Raw genomic sequence first — 22,748 nt, 5'->3', positions numbered from 1 at the left:
ATACGATTAAACGTAGCGATAACATCTAGCTTAGTAAACTATTACGCGCTAGTAATACGATCTAATGTCTCTTAAAATAGTGGAATCGAGTAGCGACTCTTCGTCGTAAGCGCGTTTAGAGCTCTATAGTCTACGTATACCCGTAGCCCTCTACCCGGCTTTTTAACTACTAGAATAGGTACTACTACTAGTAACACGCTTCTCTAAATAAAACCTTTCTTAAGTTAGTCGTCGATCTACTTCTTAATCACCTCGTTCTCTCGAATAGAGAAGGAGTATAGTCTTCGAAATAGCGGTGTCTAACTCTTCTTTAGCTTAATCTTATAGTCTACGCTAGGCCGACGCGGTAGGACCTTATCTACTTCCTTACGGCTAAATAGCCTAGCTATTTCCCTAAACTCTACTAGTAACAAAGGGATAGGATCCTAGTCTTTGTCCTTACCGTTTATAAAACGTTAATAGTCGTTAGCTAATATAGTAGAGGCGTTAAGTTACCGCTAGGTATAGTTACTATAGGGCTTCTCCTATCTATCTATATTTTCTTAAGTATTAGTATCTACTAACATCGCCGCGCTACCTCCTAGTACTAGCTTCGCTCTTATACCGAAAGCCTTTAGTATATACGCGGATAGCGGGTCTCGCGCGACTTACTTATTAAGATTTTCTTTCGGGTTAAATATCTATATTATATATACGATATATACGAAGGAGGTCTACGGCCATCTTCTATATTATAGCCTCATCTATATTACGTTCCAAGGTTCAGAGAGACACGATGATAGCGATCGCAGGAAACGACCAGGAGCAGGAGAGTAACGAGTGGAAGGAGGTCTGCAGGAAGGCAGAAACAATGGCAATGGCAGGAGATGGCGAGCACCCAGAAAGAGCACTTAAGGGGATGATTTTGGAGCTCCTTGGAGGGCTAAAGGCACTAAGGAGCCAAACAGGACAGATCATTAACAGGACAGTAGCAGCAGCAGCAAAGAAGAGGACACAGGAAGGCCAGAAACTAAGCCAACCAACCTGGGCAGCAGTTGCATCCCAAAACCCTCCCCCCCAGAAAACAGCTATCAAGGTCTACATTTCCGACCAGCAAGAGCAGAAAGAGATTGAGGGCCTGTCAGGCAAGGAGATCATACAGAAGATTGGGATACAAGGCATCATTGGAGCCAGGAAAGAGAAGGGAGGTGTCCTTAAGCTGTTCACAGCACAGGAGCAAGACAGGAAGAGGCTAGAGACACAGAAGGAGTGGACAGTCAAACTAGGCAAGACGGCTAAGGTCTCACACCAACAAAATATGGTTATTGCCCATGGGATGACCACAAAGTTTGACATTGAAGGAGACCTTAAGAGGCTGCAGGACCAGAACCAGGCTGTATGCCCAGGGCTACAGATCACAAAAGCAGCATGGGTCAACAGAAAGACAAAGGACACAAAGAGAGAGTCTTCTCTAGTACTCTGGATAGGCACTGTAGAACAGGCAAACACCGTGCTTGACAAGGGCATCTTCTGGGAATGCGAAAGAATGGACGCAGAAATCCATAGAAGCGCCCACAGACTACTGCAATGCTTCAAGTGCCAACAGTATGGTCATATCTCTACTAGATGCCCAAGCCAAAAGGACACTTGTTCCCACTGTGCTGGTAGCCACAAAGTACAGAATTGCACAGCCCCAAAGAGTGAAGCCAGATGTGCATGCTGTGGAAAGAAACACCCTTCCTGGTCCCAAGACTGCACAGCTAGGATTGAGGCAAAGAGGAGGGCAAGAGAAGCCAGGATCAACACCCCTATCAGATTCCAGACAGGGACAATCACCCAAGAACCCCTAAGGACTGTCTACAACCCTCTGAAAAGAGGCAGAACAGAAGAGACCACACAGGCCCAAGGCCACCCTGCTATGGGTAGACCAAAATCAATTGTGGTTGCAGGAAGAGACCCGTCACAAAGCAGGCTCAACCTTACCACAATCCCAAATAGCAGCCAGCAGCAGGAAGCACGAGAAGACCAGCAGGAGACCAGCATGGATGAGTCATGATTGAGACACCTAATCTTACCACTATCCAGTACAACGTCAACAAAAGCCAGCACAAGGTCCAGAGAAGCTTTCTCCAAGCACTGGACCCAAAGAAACACCTAGTTATTGCAGTCCAGGAACCTTGGATCAACAGCAAATCTAACAGACCATCTACTGCTAACGACCCAAGGTATCACACACTCCTAGCCAAACAAGGCACCCCTAGAACATGCATGTACATCAGCAAAGAGATGGCAACAGACAGCTGGGAACAAATCCAACAGGAAGGGGGAGACATCACCTCAGTCAGACTCAACACCAACCAAGGCAGCATCCACATCCACAGTGTATACAACCCACCCCCCAGCTCCAGAAGCAGCACCCAGCTGGGCACACTACAACAGCTGCCAGACATCCTGCAGAGTGACTCCCAACACATCGTGCTGGGAGACTTCAACTTGCACCATCCTACATGGGGATCAGACTTTGCACCTGCCCATCACTTCCTAGCTAACAGACTCCTCTCCACTACCCAAAGCAACAACATGCACCTAGTTACCCCAAAGGGCCTAACTACCTGGTCACAGAGAGCAAGCTCAAGCACCATTGACCTGTGCTTTGCATCACATGACCTGCAGCAGAAGGTCACCAGATGCTGGGTTAACCAGGACTTGGAGTCCTCATCAGATCACCTCCCAATTCAGGTGGAGTTTGAAACACAGACACAGCAGGAAGGAGACCTAGAACCTCAGCTGGCCTGGAAGGCAGCCAACTGGGAACAGATCAGACAAGACCTGGAACAGAAGCTAGCTGGACTAGAGACCAGGAGACTGGAAACAGCCTTAGACATAGACCAAGCAGTGGCAGAACTGGTTAGAACAATGCAGGAAACTGCGGCAGCCCACACCAGAGAAAAGAAACAGTCACTGTACCAGAAGCCATTCTGGACAAAGGAATGCTCAGAGAAGGTCAAGGCAGCCAGGCAGGCCAGGAGAGCCCTTACCCAGAGCCACTCCCAGGAAGCATGGGACAGATACAACCAGGCAACCAGAGACAAGAAGGCCCAGATCAAGAGGGACAAGATGCTGGAGTGGAGGTCAACAGTTGGATCCATTACCCAGAATCCTGAGAAGATGTGGAAACTAGCAAAGTGGGCAAGACAACCCACACAGGACAGAAACATGCTGCCCCAGTTTCCAAACATTGAAGACCAGGAAGGAGTAATCCAACACACTCTCCCAGGAAAGGCACAGGCATTGGGGAAACATTTCTTTGGCACACAGGTAGAAGCTGACCTGCAGGATCTGGAGGGCAGTGTGTATCCAACACCACTAGAGCAATCCTGCACAGTGGGAGAGGGAGAGATCAAGAGCATCATTAAGACACTCTCAGGAAACAAGGCCCCAGGACCAGATGGGATTCCAAACTTGTTCATTAAGACATGCAAGGACCAGATCTCCCCTGCACTGTCAAACATCTTTTCACAGTGCATGGCCCAAGGACACTGCCCTAAACACTTCAAGGAGTCACTGACTGTGGTCTTGAGAAAACCACAGAAAGAGGACTACACAAAGCTAAAGGCATACAGACCTATTGCCTTGCTCAACACACTAGGCAAACTCCTGGAAAAGATCATAGCAGAAAGGCTGACAAACCTAGCTGAAGAACATGGAATCCTCCCTGAAGAACAGATGGGAGGCAGGAAACAAAGATCAACACTAACAGCTGTGGAACTTATCACAGAGCAGATCAAGACCCTATGGCACTTTGGGAACAACAAAGCAGCCACACTCCTCTCACTAGACATATCAGGAGCCTTTGACAATGTCTCACACCAGAGGCTGATCCACATCCTAAAACAGAAGGCTATCCCTAACTGGACAGTCCAGTTCATCCAGTCCTTCCTTAGAGGCAGAACCACAAGACTAAGACTGGGCAGATACAAATCTGACAGCATGCCTACAGAGACAGGAATCCCACAGGGATCAACAATGTCTCCAATCCTGTTTCTCCTCTTTATGGCAGACCTGCCAGCAAAGCTAAACTCCAGAAACACATCAGCCTCAGGGTTTGTAGATGACACAAACATCCTAGCCTGGTCAGACAGCACAGAAGAGAACTGCAGAATCTTGCAGAAGAAACACAAGGAATGTGAGGAATGGGCCAGGAAACATGGAGCCAGATTCGCCCCAGAGAAGTATCAACTCGTCCACTTCAGTAGAGCCAGAAACAGACACAATATGCAAGCCCCAATCACTATTCAGGGACACACAACAGAACCCTCAAGTGAATTAAGGGTGCTAGGAATATGGATGGATCCAAAGCTCAGCTGGGGACCACAGGTCAAGAAAGCACAGGCAAGAGCAGACAACAACAGGCAATCAATTGACAGGCTTACAGCCTCCACATGGGGAGCCACATTTGCGAAAGCAAAGGTTATGTACAAGGCCATTGTGAAGCCAGCCATGCTATATGGAGCCCAGATCTGGTCAGCCCAAGACAAGATCCCAAAGAGAATTGCAGATCCCATCAGCAGAGCCCAAGCCTCCTGTCTGAAAAAGGTGCTTGGAGCATACAAGTCAACTCCAACAAGGGTGGTCGAAATGGAGTCTGGCTCCCCACCAGCCAAGCTCTACCTTCAAGGGTTGAGATACCAGTATGCAGGAAAGACGTCTGCATACCCAGCCCAGCTAGTAATCCAGAAGGCAGTCAACAAAATCAGGAGCCAGTGCACAAGAAGGCACAGACAAGCAAGACCCAATCCAGCCCCACAGAAGCAGCAGGACCTGCAGAAGTTCAAAGAACTAACAGAACAGCTGCACCTAGCCCAGCAGGAACAGGACAGAAGGGCTCAAGGGAGAGGATCAGCAGCCAGCCAAGGGAAGAAGCAACAGTCTCTAGCTGAAAGGATGGCAGGACTCCTCTGGAAGACTGAATGGACAAGAACCCCACAGAGGCCAGGAACCCCAAAGGCACTCCAACAGTTTGGTAGCCACAACTACCTACTGTACTCAGACCTGACCAGGTCAGAAGCAAGCATAGCAATACAAATCCGCTCTGAACACATCGGAGTCAGGGCATACCTGCATCAGAGAAAAGTCCCAGGTATCGAAGACAAGAGTTGCCCATGCGGCTACCTGTCCCAGAATGTCGAACATAGACTTCTGGTTTGCAAAGAATGGAGTACAGGGAGAGGTGAATGGAGGGCAAGGGCAAGGAACAGAAACTTCCAAGCCATGATCAGCAATAAGGGAGACCTCCAGAGAATTACAAGGTGGATCATCCACCAAGGATTTTTGGAGCAGTTCTCTCTTACTAGGGAAACAGAGAGATGGATTGAGGAGAGAAAGAAGGAGGAGGAGAGCAGGAAGAGGGGGACAACTCTAGGGTTGCAGACAAGGTAGTCAGAGGCTAACCACCATGACACTAGTGCACCCTAATGGAAGGAAAACTGAGAACTCATAGCAAGGAAGCTATTAGAGAAGGAGAGGAGGTTTTTACCTAGGAATAGGTTTCCTACCTTATGCAGTAACATATATAGACATAAACCCGCATGGGCCGGAGGGCACCACAACGGGTAAATGAATCATCTATCTATCTATATATACTTTATAGCCCTTCCTCCGGCTTATACGCCGAAGTGCTTCTATATTAATAGGCTTGATATCGATCTCCGGCTCAGTCTCGACCTTCAGTTCTTTCTTTATTCGACGCGCTAGGCGCTTAAGTGTTTTAACCCTATCGGCGGGTAGTAGCTAGCGGACGTAATAAGACGGTTTCGGTTTATCGTAGATATCGACGGTATATCGTATTACTACCTTCGTCGTATACGTCTCCTATACTACTATAGGTTTGTCTTTATCCTCTACGTAGGGTTAGACGTAATTAGATAGAGCTTAAGGTCGCGAACTCTCTAGTACTAGTATCTTGGTCTAAAGAACGCTTCTTAGTATAATACCCTTATCGTTAATAGACTATACGTATACTAGTTTAGTTCCGAGTATATAGTTCTATCGATAATATAGTAAGAATAGGGTTATAGTTCCTAGCGTATAGTAGAACGTAGGTTAATGCTCGTAGTACTAGGGACGGCCGAGGACTATATCGTATTCTAGTAATACGTAGTAGCTAGACCTAGTCTCTACGTAGTTACCGATCTAAATCTATACCGTTGTTCTATAAGTAATAAGGTTACTAGTAGGTCGGCTATCTACTAACATTAGCCCTAACGGATTAGGTAGCTATATTATATTAAGGTTGTTCTTATACGTAAAGTCGATATTAAAGTACGTAGAGTTAGTACTATTATTATAAAGGGTTTAAGTAGGGATCTTTCTATTTACTATATATAGTATAACTAGATAAGAAGCTATTACCGGATTATATTTATCTATAGAGTAGTTTATAGCTAGTAGGGAGTATACCGATATACTTAAAACCTTACCTTTCCTAGGAGGCCTATATTTATATTTATACTTTTTCTCGTTTTCTCGTAACTCTAACTCGTACGGTCTACTACGTATTACGCTTACGGAGTAGACTAGGCGTTTCCCGCGCCGCCGGTATTATTAGCGTTACTACTATTACTACCGTTACGGCGGTTATTACTTAGGTTATAGCCTAGCGTAAATAGGCGGTAGGCGACATCTCGAAGGGAGTACTAATCGGTATCGACACGGCGGTAACCTTCTTATTCGTACTTTAAGTACCGATTCTAATCAATATATTCCTAGGCGCGAGTAGTATCTAAAGGTTAGATATACTAAAATGCCTAAGGTCGATTAGCCTACTTAGTCTTAGCGTTCGGGTTAGTATTATTACCGCTACTACCCGAAGCCGTATTCTTCTTATCGTCGTTACCCTTAGTAGTCTTCTTATTACCTTAGGTCTTATTACTATTACCGGTCTTACCGTACTTAAGGTCGAACGCCTTAAACTTATCCTCGTAGTTATATAGCGTAGATACGACTTGCTTAAGGGTTATATTAACTATGTCCTCGTTTATAATACGGTTGTCGTAGCGCGAGTTTAACTTACGGAGTAGGAAGTCCTTCTCGAGTTTCTTTTCCTTCGCGCCGTTATTAAGGTTAACGATATCGGCGTTCTTACGGAAGGATAGGTAGAAGTTACTAAACTTCGCCTTATTACCCTACTATAGACTATTAAGCTTAGTTATAGCATTAGTATAGGCATTACGGGTACCGTAGCGCCGGGCTAGATCTTCTATTATCTTATCTATAGAAGCGTACTAAGTAGTCATACCTTCTATAGACTTAGTAAGACTAGGGATCTTTAAGTCGATATAGGTCTATATACCGTTCTTTAACTAGCTCTAGACGTTCTAAAGGGAGTCCTTTACGGTACGGTACTTAGAGGCTTAGAGCTTAGCTTCGGTAGTACGCTACTACTCTTAGAACTTAATATCGTCGCTCTTTAGATCGAACTTAGTAGGGGCCTTTAGCTCGTTAGAGGACTTAATACTAGTAGTTATATCGGTGTCGTAAGTCGTATATACGGAGATAGAGTTACTATCTAAGTCGGTACTCGGGCGATTCTTCCTACCCTTACGACTACCGTCCTTACGGCTATTCTTACGGCCCTTCTTACCGTCGTCCTCGTCGTCTAATAAGTCCGATAAATCCGGGTCCGACTTCTTCTTATTAGGCTTACCTCTATTTTACCGACGCTCTAGTAACTCTTTAGACTCGGTTCGCTAAGGTAGTAGGTCTTACTTTTCCTTAGACCGGCTACGGTCCTTCTCTTACTTCTTAAGCTTAGTAATACGCTTCTCGGCTACTACGAGCTTAGTCTCGGTCTCTACTAGCTTACTCTCCGCTACCCTATACTACGTACGATATACCTTCTTTATATCTTTAGCCCTCGTAAGCTCGTCTAGGTCGATAATGATAGTATTATCGCGCTTAGCAATCTCCTCCTTTAGTCGCGTAACCTCCTCTTCTAGGGACTGTCTAGTCGCCTATTCCGTGTCAATTATATCCTCGAGTCGGTCTATCTAGTCCTTAGTATCTTACGCCTTACGGAGGTTAATACGGTTAGCTATATCGAGCGTAGTATTAAGCTTATACGTACGTCGGTAATCGGACTCGATATTATAGAGGATCTTATAGATCTACTAGGGATAGTTATTAACCGTCTTCTTGAACTTGTCTATATTTAACCCGTTTAACGAGTCGAAGGCTTCCTAGAAGTTATTAATAGTAACCCTCCTCTTCCTTAGTACCTTAGTACCCTTATCTTCTGTCTTATCCTTAATAAACTCCGCCCTATATAGGTTAGCTAACTTTAGCTTTATCTCGACCTTCTCTTCCTTAATCGCCTTAAGTTAGTTAAATACCTTCTTATACTACTTACGGTACTAGTTATTCTCGTCGAGGAGCTTGTTTACGATATCCTTGTCATGGTCTCCCCACAGAGTGTACAGAAGGTGGGGACAGAAGAGCCTCAGAGTGCTCAGAAGTCGTCAAGAAGTGACAGTCCAGCTTGGTGTGTGAGCGCCAAGAATCACATGCCCGCAACATTCGCTACGGGACCCAGCCCTCCAAATTCACCCCTCTACCAAACCTTGACAGATTCACTTCGGCTCGTGACTGTGTGACTCACGGCACTCCCGCGAGCACCCGCGACTGCGCTGGACCCTGGAAGAAGCACGTGGAAGACTCGGAACGTAGGGCAGGTTGGAATAAGGTTTTGAGCAAAGCTGCTGAGCGCGGCTTCGCACGGGTTAGCCCTGTTGATGCGGGGACACGCACTCGCGAGGGTCGCGTATAAATATCTGGCCTTCCCCAGGCCTCTCTTGCTTTCTTCGTCTTTTGTTTTGTGTAGCAATCATACCATACCCTTTTGCATCTGCACTTCGCACCTGCATTCTCGCTTTCACCCTTGCATCTCACAGGCCAGGCTCTCGCCCTGACATCACAAAAGACCAACAAACCGTCAACCACTCGAGTCATCCTCATGGGTGACCACGCCACCGATGGAGGTGTCAACCTCGACAACCAAGACACTCCATTCCACTTCAGTGAGTGGACTGACATCCCCTTCTCGAACGCCGCTGCCTTCGGTGCCTGGGCAAACGCCAACCCCGACACCGCCTACGCTCTCATCAACCGCACCGTCTCCTCTTTCCGCGAGACCGCCCAGCAGGTCGAGCAAGCAAACAACCAAGCAACATACCTTCAAGGTATTGTGAACACCTTCCAGAACCTCGCCCCGCACGCCGACGACAACCGCCGCCAGCACTTCTCCAAGAAGGTCAACGACCCAGACGAGTTCGACGGCAACAAGAGCAAGTTTGAGGCATTTGAGACACAGCTCACCATCAAGCTGTTGGCTAATGCCGACCACTTTCCGCAAGAGAAGGACAAAGTCACGTACGTCTTCTCCCTCCTTCGGGGAGACGCCGCGGCTCAGGTACAACACTACATCGACAACGCCACGCAGACTATCGGCTGCCCGGACGTCCTCACCTTGATGCAGGACCTCCGTGCTGCCTTTGGTGATCCAGACCGTAGAGCCACCGCCCAGAACGCCATCCACAACCTCCTCCAGAAGAACAAGAGCTTCGCCGAGTACCTCGCGGCCTTCAACCGCGACATCGGGTTCACCGGCTACAACGAAGAGACCAAGAAGAGCACTCTCCGCCGTGGTTTGTCAGCAGAGCTTCTTCGAGCCCTCGAGGACAAGGACGTCGGTGCTATGAGCTTCCGTGAGCTCGTCGAGACCTGCCAGCGCCTCGACTCCAACATGAAACACACCGCCTCTCTCCTCGCTTCCCGTTCTCAAGGTCGTCAGCCTCGTGGTCCCGGAAGCCACTTCGCTGCTCCACTAGGCGCCGCCGCTCCTACGGCTCTCCCTCCCGTCTCTGTAGGTGACGCTATGGATCTCAGCGCTGGTGCCGCCGTCCCTCGAGTCCAGGGCCTCGTCAACGGTAAGCTCACTCCCGAAGAGAAGCTTCGCCGTCGCCAGGCCGGACTCTGCACCTACTGCGGCGGTCCAGGCCACATCGCAGCCAAGTGTCCGCAGCTCGCTGCCCGTAACGCCCGCAACCCGGTTCGCGGCGCTGTCGGCGCTATCGAGCCTGCTCCTGCTGCTCCCGCTGAGCAGGAAAAAGCCTAGGTCTTCCTCATCGACGCGATGAAGACCAAGAACAACGTTTACCGAAAGTGAAGAGAGGAAAGAAGTTGAGGATCAATACAGCACAGCTAGACCTGTACGACGAGACGGGCAAGGACCACGCTTGCAAACCGTTCGTCACGAATGTAAATATCGGCTCAAAGAAACTCTCTTCTTCCAATCTCACTCTCATGGACACTGGCGCACTAGGCGAGTCTTTTATGGACTATAAACTCGCGACCTCTCTCAACCTCGAACCCCAGGAACTGAAGTACCCTCGCACCCTTGAACTCTTTGACGGCACGGAGACTACCACTGGTAAGATTACTCATGTTGTACACACGTCAATCACCCTCGGAGGCAAGCGTATGTCGATCACCAGCTTCCTTACGTCCCTACCGCATCAGAAGTTTATCCTCGGCCTCCCCTGGTTCAGACGACACCGACCTATCATCGACTGGACTTCCCTTACTGTCAGCTTCCCTCCAGAAGTTCCTCCGGCACCTCCGCCTTCTCCGCCGCCTCAGCGCGGTCCTGAGTATACCAAGATCTTCCAGGTGAACGCCGCTGCCTTCACCACTGCTGCTAAGCAGCCCAAAGCTCAAGTCTTCGCCGCCTCTCTCCGCGATATCGACATCGCCCTCGAGAAGCTCGACAAGAAGCGTACACCTACCGACCCTGCTACGAAGGTCCCTCCTTGGGCACACCACATCCTCCACGTATTCGATGCTAAAGCCGCAGACGAGCTACCTCCTCATCGCCCTCACGACCACAAGATTGAGCTAGAAGAAGGTGCAGAGACACCGTTCGGACCGTTATATTCCATGTCCCGAGAAGAGCTTATCGTCCTCAAGAGATACCTCGAAGAGAACCTAAAGAAGGGGTTCATTCGAGCGAGCCGTTCCAGCGCTGGCAGTCCCGTCATGTTCGTCAAGAAGCCCGGCGGTGGTCTACGCTTCTGCGTAGACTACCGAGGCTTGAACGCTGTTACAAAGAAGAACCGCTACCCAATACCGTTGATTCAGGAGACGCTCGAGCGCCTCTCTAAGGCCAAGTACTTCACCAAGCTCGATGTCATCGCTGCGTTCAACAAGTTACGAATGGCAGAAGGACACGAGTATCTCACAGCCTTCCGTACTCGCTACGGGCTGTTCGAGTCGCTCGTTATGCCCTTCGGCGTTTGTAACGGGCCTAGTACCTTCCAGAACTTCATTAACGACATCCTTCAGGAGTTCCTCGATCAGTTCTGCACTGCCTACATCGACGACATCCTAGTCTACAGCGAGACCAAGGAGGAGCACCGCGAGCACGTCTGTAAGGTCCTTCAGAAGCTCGCAGACGCCGGCTTGCAGCTCGACATCGACAAGTGCGAGTTTGAGAAGACCGAAGTCAAGTTCCTTGGTTTGATCATTACCGCAGACGGCATCAAGATGGACCAAGAGAAGATCGACGCTATCGTCGAATGGGATGCTCCTACGAACGTCAAAGAGGTCCAGGGTTTCCTAGGCTTTGCCAACTTCTACCGCCGCTTCATCCACGCATTTTCGGGCGTGGTACGCCCTTTGACAAAGCTCACGCGCAAGGGTGAGAAGTTCGCCTGGACCGACGAATGCCAGGAGGCTTTTGACTTGCTCAAAGCGAAGTTTGTTGAGAACCCGCTTCTACGGCACTTCGATTTCGAACTGGAGACCCGTGTAGAGACCGACGCATCCGACGGCGTGGTGGGCGGTGTCCTGCTACAACGCCGCTCGCCTGAATCCCCCTGGTTACCTGTCGCCTTCCTCTCCAAGAAGATGACCGCCACGGAGTGTAACTACGAGATCTACGACAAGGAGCTTCTCGCCATCGTCAAAGCTTTCGAAGAGTGGCGCCCCGAGCTCGAAGGCTCTGCTATGCCCGTCCAAGTAAGCTCCGACCATAAGAACCTCGTCTACTTTATGAAGAGCAAGCTGCTCAATCGTCGCCAGGCCCGCTGGAGCGAATTCCTCTCCCGGTTCAACTTCGTGATCTCGTACACGCCCGGCAAGGCCAACTCGATGGCCGACGCCCTTACCCGCCGCCCTGGTGACTCTCCAGTTGATCGAAGAGGGGGCCGGCAAATCGCAGGGCAACAAGTCATCAAAGAGCACAACCTCTCTTCCGAGCTTCGAGAGTACCTATCGAATGGCCAGCCTACGCTCGCCGCTTCCTTTGCTACTCTCGTGCTCGCTCCTGCCTACCTTGACGAGAGTGACGATGAATCCGAGCCTGAAGAATACGCCTCGGACGCTGAGGACTTGAACGACGATGAAGAGGGCTCAGTAACGACCGACGGCTCATCCGAATCAGACTTTGAGGGGTTTGATAATGAGGAGCAGCCCGAAGGCATCATGGCACGAGTACGAACAGCGTACGATGCCGACATAGACGCCCAAGAGTTAGTTCAGGCCCTTGAATCTGGCGCGAGGACATTCCCGGGCTTCTCGCTGTCCGAGTGCGAGCTCCAGGAAGGTGTCGTCTACTTCCGTAAGAAGCTTTACGTACCGCAGCCCGAAGGCTCTAATATCCGAGCTGAGATTCTTCAAATCATCCACGACTCCGCCTCTGGGGGTCACCCAGGCGTAGCCAAGACCCACAAGCTCCTCGCTAGGTATTACTGGTGGCCGCATTCCTGGAAGGACGTCCGCCGCTACGTGCTGAACTGCGCTGCTTGCCGAAGAGCCAAAGCTAACCGCCACCGTCCCCACGGTCTCTTGCACCCTCTCCCGGCTCCTGATCGTCCGTGGAAGCACATCACTATGGACTTTATCACCGATCTTCCTCACGGCAAGACCTTCAGCGGCGTGAAAGCAAAGGCCCTTCTAGTGATCGTGGACCGTCACTCCAAGGACCGGTACATGATCCCGTGCTGGAGCATGACCGCAAAGGAGACTGCTCGCTTGTTCTACGAATTCGTCTGGCGCTTTCAAGGCCTCCCGGATAGCATCACCTCTGACAGAGGCACCCAGTTCATCTCGCACTTCTGGAAGCGTCTGTGTGCTATCCTGGGCATCAAGCATAACCTCTCGACCAGTTTTCAGCCACAGACCGACGGCCAGACCGAAATTACGAACGCTATCCTCGAGCAGGTCCTTCGTTGCTTCGTCGACTACCACCAGAAGGATTGGCCTCAGCATATCCCTGCGGTGGAGTTCGCTACTCGTAACTGGGACTCGGAGACTACTGGCTACTCTCCCTTCTATACTACGAGAGGTTACCACCCTCGTACAGGCATGGAACCAGAAGAACCTCTCCCGCCTACCGAAGACGCAAACGAGCAAGCAGCAGACGAGTTCGCTACTATGCTCTCACAGATCCATGAAGAAGTTCACGACGAGATGGTGTACGCACAAGCAATCTACGAGGATCAAGCCAATCGTCGTCGCCAGCCAGCTCCCGACTACCAAGTAGGCGATATGGTCTACCTCAACTCCAAGAACATCAAGACAGACCGCCCCTCCAAGAAGCTGAACTGGAAGAACCTAGGTCCTTTTGAGATCACCGAGCGTATCAGTTCACACGCCTACCGTCTAGCTCTTCCTGCGAACATAAAGATCCACGACGTCTTCCATCCCGTACGCCTTCGGCCGTCGGCTGAGGACCCATTCCCGAACCAAAACCAAGACATGCCAGGTCCTCCCGATGAAGTAGAAGTCGACGAGCCTGTTAACCTACCTTCTGACGACTATGCCGTCCGCAAGATCCGGGGAATCCGCGTAGAGCCCAACGACGTTGAAGGACTACCGCCGATCAAGTATGAAGTCGAATGGCAAGGTTGCCCTGAGTGGGATACCTCATGGGAACCTATCCAACATATCATCTTCAATCGTCAAGCAATCGAAGAATACCACGCCCGCGCAGACGGCCCAGAAGTCAACATCGGCAGGCTCTTCGAATCTGAGCTTTTCGACGGGGCTTACCAATGGTGTATCGACCATGACATCAGGCCTAGGCCTGGTACTGAAGCTGAACATCCTCGATATGTGGAACTACTACGGCTTCGTAGGAACTCAGCTTTGTTCGGGGGGGCTACTGTCATGGTCTCCCCACAGAGTGTACAGAAGGTGGGGACAGAAGAGCCTCAGAGTGCTCAGAAGTCGTCAAGAAGTGACAGTCCAGCTTGGTGTGTGAGCGCCAAGAATCACATGCCCGCAACATTCGCTACGGGACCCAGCCCTCCAAATTCACCCCTCTACCAAACCTTGACAGATTCACTTCGGCTCGTGACTGTGTGACTCACGGCACTCCCGCGAGCACCCGCGACTGCGCTGGACCCTGGAAGAAGCACGTGGAAGACTCGGAACGTAGGGCAGGTTGGAATAAGGTTTTGAGCAAAGCTGCTGAGCGCGGCTTCGCACGGGTTAGCCCTGTTGATGCGGGGACACGCACTCGCGAGGGTCGCGTATAAATATCTGGCCTTCCCCAGGCCTCTCTTGCTTTCTTCGTCTTTTGTTTTGTGTAGCAATCATACCATACCCTTTTGCATCTGCACTTCGCACCTGCATTCTCGCTTTCACCCTTGCATCTCACAGGCCAGGCTCTCGCCCTGACAATCCTCTTTACGTCCTTAAGTCTACGTCGCCGGGTTCGCGCTATCGTTATCGGGCGGATTAGGTAGTAGGGTAAAGGAGGATAATCTATTAAGGGACGCGCGATAAACGCGTCTATTAGTATTCTCTATACTTACGCCTAGTACGCCGGTACCGGTCTATCTCGCTATTATTACTATATTAGCTATAATCTACTTTAAGATACGACTTAGCGAGTACAATACCTAATCTTAGTACTTCCTCGTATACTATTCCGGTTTCTCGAGACGGAAGGCGAGAATTTCATTTATACTATTACTACGGATCGACGGTTTCTATTACGTCCTCGGACGGTTTCTATTACGTCCTCGGTTATTAAGGCCATTCTAACGATATATAAAGCAGGCCACTGCCCCTAGAATTAAGGGAGTTCTACCTTATTTAATCTAGATAGCTTGAAGTTCTCTTCACCCTATTTCTTTAGCTCTAAACGCCGCGGAGGTGCCTAGCTACATTAGGTAACTACTAGGTAATAGTAGCCTAGGCTATAGTACTACCGGCGCCTACGGCTCTATAGGCGAAGCTCCCCTAAGACAACTAATAGCAACTTATAGAGGACGTAAAAAGTATAGAGACTAACGATTAGCTCCTATACCGGTCTCTATAGGTAATAATTACTTAGCTACGTACGGCGCTAGTACTGTCGTATTACCGAGGGTAATAAGAAATAAGGACGACGTCTTAGGCGATTAATAAGGCCACCCGGAATTAACACCCCTATAGCTAGGTATCGGTCGCGGCATCGAGACTAGGCCCCCGCCTAACGTACAATATAGTTACGATCCGTATTATAGTAAAGGAAGACTAGGCCGAAGTTACGAAGCTATCGAATAAGGAGCTCGCCTAACGAATTAAGTAACTAGGGGTAGTCGTAGTAAACTAATAGTCTAACGGTACTCTATAGATCTATACTAGCTCTACTACTACTAGGAGGCACCTAGAGGTATAGCTATAGTAGGTATTTAAGGTTACGGTATTAGCGAAGGTCTTAACGAAGTAATTTACGATCCTAGTCTACGATATACCTAAGGAGTTCGACCTAACTAACTAAGGTCACCTACGTACTCTCTAAGAGGACAACCCGGTCACTCTTAACTCTCTAATCTAGAAGGCGACTTAGCTCTATAGGAAATGGCTAGAAGGTAAGAAGGCCTCGGCGCTAATAGTATAGCTATAAGACGCGAAAGCGGCGGATCTAGCGATAGAACAAGGCCTAATCTAGTAATATAGCCTTAAGACAGTAGAAAAGCACTCCTTATCCTTTCGTGTCCTCTAATACTTTAAATACTAATAGATAGACACTAAACCTATACGTGTATAAACAAGTAGGCCTACTCGAACTATATAGGAGACTATATATCTAGGGACCAGAGACTTACGCAGCTTGCCGAGGACAACCACGTACTCCCAGCAACACAGATGGGGGGAAGAAGCCAGCGATCGACACTAACAGCAATGGAGCTAATTACGGAGCAAATCCAGACCCTCTGGCACTACGGCAGGAACCGAGCGGCGTCCTTACTATCCCTCGACATCGCAGGGGCCTTCGACAACGTCTCACACCAAAGGCTAATACATATCCTACAGCAGAAAGGCATCCCCTAGTGGGCAACGTCGTTCGTCTTCTCCTTTCTCCAGGAACGGACGACATACCTAGTCCTAGGAAGGTACACGTCCGACCCGGTGAAGGCAGAGACTGGAATACCTCAGGGATCTACTCTCTCCCCTATCCTGTTTCTAATATTTATGTCGGATCTAATCCCCCTACTCACCTCTCCGCAAACCTCAGCATCGGGGTTCGTAGACGATACAAACATCCTAGCCTGGTCAGACTCGACAGAAGAGAACTGTCGCCTCCTTGAAGATAGGCACAAGAAATGCGAGGAGTGGGCAAAGAAGCATGGTGCCCGGTTCGCCCCTGAAAAGTACCAACTTATACACTTCAGTAAAGCGAGAACACACCATAATATGAAGGCGGCGGTAAGAATCCAAGGCTACGAGACCAAGCCATCAGCGGAGCTACGAGTACTAGGGATCTGGCTCGACCCGAAGCTAAGCTGGAATGTACAGATTAAGAAAGCCCAGAGTCGAGCGCAAGTCAATGAAGCCTCGATAAAGAGGCTTACGGCATCTATATAGGGAGCAACATTCGACAAGGCAAGAGTAATGTATAAGGCGATCGTCAGACCAGCTATGTTGTACGGGGCACAGATTTGGGGAACAGGAGGCGCAGGCAAGCCGATCCCGAAACGGATAGAGCAACCCCTAAACAGGACATAGGCAGGCAACCTACGTAGGGTACTAGGCGCATACAAGACAACGTCAATAAGCACGGTAGAAATGGAGACAGGAATACCACCAATCGGCCAGTACATCCGGGGAATGAGAATTCAATACGCGGCAAAGACGACAGGTTACCTAGCACAAACCACGATCCAGGAGGCAAAGAATAAGATAGAAAGCCGCTACCGGAGAGGGGCAGGATATAGGACAAGCCAAAAAGAGGATGACCTTACGACCTTTACGGCCGTACAGACAAGCACCGAATGGCTAGCACGAAAGGAGGAGGAGCGTAGGACTCGCCAGGCCGGCGGGAGCAAGGCTAAGACCCAAAACCTAGCGGAACAGATAGCGAGCTGCCTATGGGAGCAGGACTGGAAAAGGAAGCCCCCTAAGACAACAGGCCCGATAGCGCTCCGAGCCTTCCAGAGACACAATTACCAGCTATATAGGGACCTGACAAGGGCCGAAGCAAGCATAGCGATCCAAATCAGGTCCGAACACATTGGATTAAGGGCCTACCTGTTCAGAAGACGCGCACTAGACATATATAGCCCAGCCTGCCAGTGTGGCTACCCATCGCAAAACCCAGAACATATGCTACTACGATGCCCGCAGTGGGCGAGAGGCAGGGGAAATTGGAGGCACCAAGCGGGAAGGAGAGACTACAAGTCAATTATTAGGGACAAAGGCAACATTCGCCGAATCTCTCGGTAGATACTACAGTAGGGATACCTCCAGCAGTTTAGCCTCGCGAGCGAGACGGAGGAGTGGATAGACAAGAGGCGGAAGCGAGGGGGGTTGCAGATAGGGTAGTCATCAGGGCAGGCCCATGACACTAGCGTACCCCTAACAAGGGAAATTTAAGACGACAACGAGGAGGAAAAGACAGGCGGGAAGGAGGAGGGGTTTTCACCAACACGGTTTCCCCTCTATATATACAAAAACAAGATAGCATAGCTGCATAGGCCAAAGGGCACTACAACAGCTTAATGAAATATCTATCTATATATCTAGGGACTATATATCGGCTACGAGACGGTACGCGAACTGTCCGGGGCACTACTTATTATATAGCGCGGAATGCCTATAGCGGAAACTAGCGAAAAACAAGGTAATTATAAACAGAACCGTCGCCCTAAGATTCTACGGCGACCGTAAGGCTAGCCTATACCGGAACTAGCTAGCGGCGGTCGGGTATAAGCGCCCTAGGGCCGCGAATAATATAAAGGATACGTAACCTAGGGCGTACGGGAGGCTACGTACTCTACTAGCTACGGCGAGGGAATCTAACTAGGCCCCGCTCCCCTTTAGTATATAGCCGATAGGCGTAGACTAGGACGTATAAGGTAGTAGGACATAGGACGCTATAGAGGAAATGATTGTCGATACCGATAACTAGCCTCGATACGCTTAGTATTATCTAGTATAACGTTAACTATAGTAAGGACATAGTCTAGAACTATTTCCTATACGAGGCGGACCCGTACGTCTACTACGTCCTAGTAATCTAGGAGCTATAGATTAACCCGTACTATAAGAGACTAACGAGCTACAAGTTACTAGGCTATACGATATACCTACGAGGCGGTAGTAGACCCCGTACGTACTTCTATATTAGTAAGGATATACTAGAATCCGACTAGGAGGTAGTGGCTACGTAGACGAAGAAGGCCGGGGCGATATTACCTCCCTCTACGTAGGTAGTACCTAGATATATAACCTATATATACAACCGCTAGCCTCGAGGTCTAGCCGCGACCTAGGGGTCTATAGACACCTAGATAGTACGCTTAAGAGACAAGGTTACTATATCGTAGTAGGAGACTTTAACGTATACTACCCTTCCTAGGAAAGCCTTATATAGCCGTACCCTATAGCCGACGAAGTACTCGACTTGATAGCGAGCAACGTAATTGCCCTTAATACCCCGAAGGACCTAGATACCTAGAAGAGAGGGGGACTCTAAGGCACGATCGACCTCTCCTAGATCTTAGATAGCTACTACTATACGGTAACCTACTATAGGATCGAATATATACTCGAGGCGTCATTAGACTATATACTAGTTAGGACCTCTATTACGATATAGATATAACGTATACTAGCGAGAACCCCTAAGCTAAACTAGGGAAAGGCCTACTAGGCTAACATCTAGGCGTACCTCGATGACTCCGAGAGGCTAGTCTAGATTGCGTAGTAGCAATACATTAGTAAAGACGAGATAGACGAGGTAGTCTAAGGGTTAATAGACGAAATAAGAAAAGCGACCTTACTTTACGTTCCGCTTACCTAACTAACGATATAGTCTAAACTATACTAGACGCCGAAGTGTACTATAGTAGTAAGAGAAGTAAGGAGAGCCCGCCGGGTATAGACGAGCAGCTATAGCGAGGAGGCCTAGAACGTATATAGGGAGGTATACTAATAGAAGAAAGCTATAATACGAAGGGAGAAAGTAGTCGGCTAGAGGGCTATAGTAGAAGAAATCGCCGGCAAGCTAGCGAGGATATAGAAGCTAGCGAAATAGGCCCGACAGGACCCTATATAGGGCCCCTCCTTCTCTATCCTAGCGCTATAATCGCCTAGTAGCCCGGTTAGCGACCCCGAGGCTAAGGCGCGTCTACTAGCTAGGAAGTTCTTCCCGCCCCTAGTCGAGGCTAATCTAAGCGACATAAACAGCTCTACTCCCCTAGCCCCTAGTATCGCGGTCCGATAGGAGGTGTCCGAGGGAGAAGTTGCCGCTATACTAAGGAAGTTGCCGGCGAAGAAAGCCCCGGGGCCGGATAGGATCCTAAACGAGCTACTAAAGAAGTGTAGAGATCAACTAGCCCTAGTAGTTATAGCGATCTTTGACGCCTGCCTATAGACCGGATACTACCCGATAGCATTTAAACAATCGACGATAGTAGTCCTACGTAAGCCGTAAAAGGAAGACTATACGTAGGTAAAGTCGTACCGCCTAATTACGCTCCTTAATACTCTTAGGAAGGCGCTTAAGAAGCTAGTTAAAACGAGACTCTCCGAGGCGATAGAGGAGTACTCCCTACTCCCGGATACCTAGATAGGTACACGCCTATAGCGATCGACGCTATCCGCGATAGAACTTATTACCTCTTAGGTAAAGGCTATCTAGTATAGAAATAGGGACAAGGTAGTATTCTTACTTAGTCTAGATATATCGGGAGCCTTCGACTACGTGTTATATCCGCGGCTACTCTATATCCTAAGGTCGAAAGGACTCCCTAAGTAGCTTATTAACTTCGTACGGTCCTACCTCTAAAACCGTAGTACGTCGATCCTAGTCGGCTAGTATAGAAGCCTATCTTAAGTAGTCTATACTAGAATCCCGTAAGGCTTAACGCTAGTACCTATTCTATTCCTCTTCTTTATAGCGACGCTACTCCTAGCCCTAGAATCCTAGAACACCGCTACGAGCGGCTTCGTAGACGACACAAATATCCTAGCGTAGTCTTCCTCGACTAAGGAGAACTATAGGCTACTAGAAGAGAAGCACAAGATCTACGAAGACTAGGCTAGGAGGTACGGGGCTCAGTTTGCCCTAGAAAAGTACAATCTAATACACTTTACGCGCCGGCTACGGTTCTATAATATATAAGCTTCTATCTAGATATAGGGGTATATAACTAACCCGGTAGATTAGCTTAGGATCCTCGGACTATAGGTAGACCCGGCGCTACGGTAGAGGAAGTACGTATAGGTAATATTACGGAAAGCTAAACAGAATATAGCATTATACTAGAGGCTTACTACGTCTATATAGGGCGCGGACTTCCGGTAGTTACGACTCCTATATACGGCTATTATACGGCTAGTCCTTACCTATAGTAGCTAAGTATAGTCCTTAGGCGAGAGGGCCTACCTATCGAAGGGACTCGTCGCGCCGCTAGCGAAGATCTAAAACTAATGCCTAAGGAAGGTTACCGGGGTATATAAGTCGATACTAATAAGGATACTTAAGTACGAGACCGCTATACCGCCGATCGACCTATACGTCTAGGGACTACGGACCTCCTACTTAGGCAAGTCGGTATAGTACCTAGTATAGAAGGTCATCGCTAGTATAGTCGTAAGGGCCCGCGAATTAGTACTAGCGTATAAGGGTATTCGACCCGGAAACGAGCCGAACTACCGGGTAAGGAACGAATAGCTAGTAATACGGTAGGAAGGTAAGAAGTTGTTTATAGAGCAACTATAGAAAGAGAGGTAGAACAACTAGGGTGTAGGGTATAGTAGACGCCCTTAGCTAGCGGGACAACCTAAGGAATAGTTAGCTATAAAATCCGCAGTTAAGCACCCCCTAAAGCTTATCTACTACCGCCTTACGAGGGTATAGAGTAGTATAGTAACCTAACTACGAAGCGAACATATCGGCCTCTAGGGGTACCTATTATAGAGGAAGGTTCTAGGATATACGAATACTAGCTACCCCTACGGCTATCGCTCCTAGAACGTACGGTACGTACTCCTCGTCTATCCGAGGTAGTCGCTAGGAAGGGGGGAGTAGATAGTAAAGGCGAGGAACCGGACGATTAGGGCACTTCTTAATAATATTAAGGACCTACGGCGTATTACGAACTAGATACTAGAGAAGGGCTAGCTAGAATAGTACCGCCTAGTAGGAGCAGTATAGGAAGAGAGGATACGACGTAGCGCGACGAGACCGGCTAGGAGCGGGGGCTAACGGGGTAGTAATATAGACTACGTACGTTTAGAGAGAAAGCTAATATAGATAAGGAGTAGTCGGGGGCGGGAAGGGTTTTTACCTATTCGGGTTTCCCTTTATATATAATAATAGATATATACCTATATAGGAAGAGAGGATACGACGTAGCGCGACGAGACCGGCTAGGAGCGGGGGCTAACGGGGTAGTAATATAGACTACGTACGTTTAGAGAGAAAGCTAATATAGATAAGGAGTAGTCGGGGGCGGGAAGGGTTTTTACCTATTCGGGTTTCCCTTTATATATAATAATAGATATATACCTATATAGGCCGGATAGGGTCCTAGAATAGGGGAATAACAAATCTATCTATTACGGTTTCTCTATAATCTCCCGAATATAGCTTCTCGTGTCTCTCTATACGTTAGTAATAATCTATTCGAAGTATTATAAGTAGGTATAAGTACGTAGTCGGGTAAGGTACAAGTCGAATAGATATTCTATCTAAGAGAGGCGCGGAGGGCGCGAGAGTTTTATACGGGCGCTAAGCCGCTAGTCGGATTAGTTAGCGGGCGCGGGGTCTAGGTACGTACCTATAGGTTTAAGTAAATATACGCCGGTACGGTACTACTCTCGCCCGTAATAGTTAGTTACGCCTACCTACGAGTAGAGAGCTAACCTCTACGTACGATACTAAGACCGCCCGATATAGTACGATAGTACTAGACCGTATAATCAATTCGTAATAATAGAGAACGCCGACGAGGCCTCTCGACGCCCTTCCCTACGACCTTTAAGTATACGACCTACCGCCGCTACTTAGCGATAGTAACACCTTTATCGTATACCCTCTATCTTAGCCGAGTTACTAACCGGAGACCCTTAGAACCTAGAACTTTAGAACTAGCTTAACTCGATCCTTAGCGATAGTATATATCCGGACCGTATAAGTAGGATATAGTATAAGTAAGGAAATAGAATAGACAGGTCTACTCTCTCTTATCTTTATATACCTAATTCATAAATTC

The sequence above is a fragment of the Fulvia fulva genome, chromosome 1, assembly GCF_020509005.1.
Source record: "Fulvia fulva chromosome 1, complete sequence".
In the NCBI taxonomy this organism is placed as follows: Eukaryota; Fungi; Ascomycota; class Dothideomycetes; order Mycosphaerellales; family Mycosphaerellaceae; genus Fulvia; species Fulvia fulva.
Note: the sequence above shows the minus strand (reverse complement) of the source record.